The sequence below is a fragment of the Echinops telfairi genome, unplaced genomic scaffold, assembly GCF_000313985.2.
Source record: "Echinops telfairi isolate 266 unplaced genomic scaffold, ASM31398v2 ScPeMD7_10;HRSCAF=50, whole genome shotgun sequence".
In the NCBI taxonomy this organism is placed as follows: Eukaryota; Metazoa; Chordata; class Mammalia; order Afrosoricida; family Tenrecidae; genus Echinops; species Echinops telfairi.
In genome coordinates this window covers 3,055,952-3,056,895 of record NW_022103907.1, presented here as the reverse complement: position 1 = coordinate 3,056,895, position 944 = coordinate 3,055,952, and positions in this window count along the sequence as shown.

Below are 944 nucleotides of genomic sequence, written 5' to 3'. Positions count from 1 at the left end.
TTTCTCTAGTCAATCCAGACTGACACACCCACCCAAGCTCCTTTCTGTCGTATGTCCATCTTCTACCATGTGCACTGAATCAGCACTTCTTAGGACTTCCCTCTCTTTCATACTTCTTGAATCCACCCTTCTTTTTCTTTTCACAGTCACTCCCTCCATCAAGATGATCCCATTTCTTGTCCCTCCTGAGTAGTCTCCCTGCTTCCAGCCAAGACATTTGCAGTCTTTGCTTCTCACAACCACCAGCCAGGGCTTGGTAAAGCACCAGTCAGATCCCAACACTCTCCGAGGTCACTGGCTCCCTCCCCATGGCTTTTCAGACCAAGTTTAAACCACTTAGCTGTACAAACAGCAGCCCGCATGATTTAATTTATTTTGACATATCTCTGCATCTTATTTTCCAGAACGGTTTCAATTGCATTGTCCTACAGGGTTCACTCATGTCTCTGGACATGCTGGTACCTCAGTCCTGGGATGCCCCTTTCTTCCTCCTTCATCTCGCTAACGCTTACTCGTTCTTTAAGAGGCAACCCAGGCTGCTCTTCCTCTGTAGTGTCTTTCCTAACCACAGTGCCATTCTGGGCTAGTAGTTCCTCACTAGTGTTCCCTCTTTTTATCATCAGTCAGGTTAGGTTATATCAATTTATTTGTTGATTTAGTAATCTGTCCCTCTTAATAGACTCAAAGGTCCTTGGTGAGGGGAAGAAGGTAGAGGAAATATGGTCCATGAGGGAAGGCAAGTTCAAATGCCTGTGTCCCTATACAGGGTTTCCAAGGTTGCAAGTCTTATGGGAGCAGATCACTTCTACTGCGGAGCAGCTGGTGGGTTTGGCCTACTGACCTTGCTGTTCAGACTAAAACCAAACCCACTGTCATTGGGTCAACTCTGACTCCATATGTCCCTATAAGACAGGGTAGAATTGTCCCTGTGGACTTCTGAGACT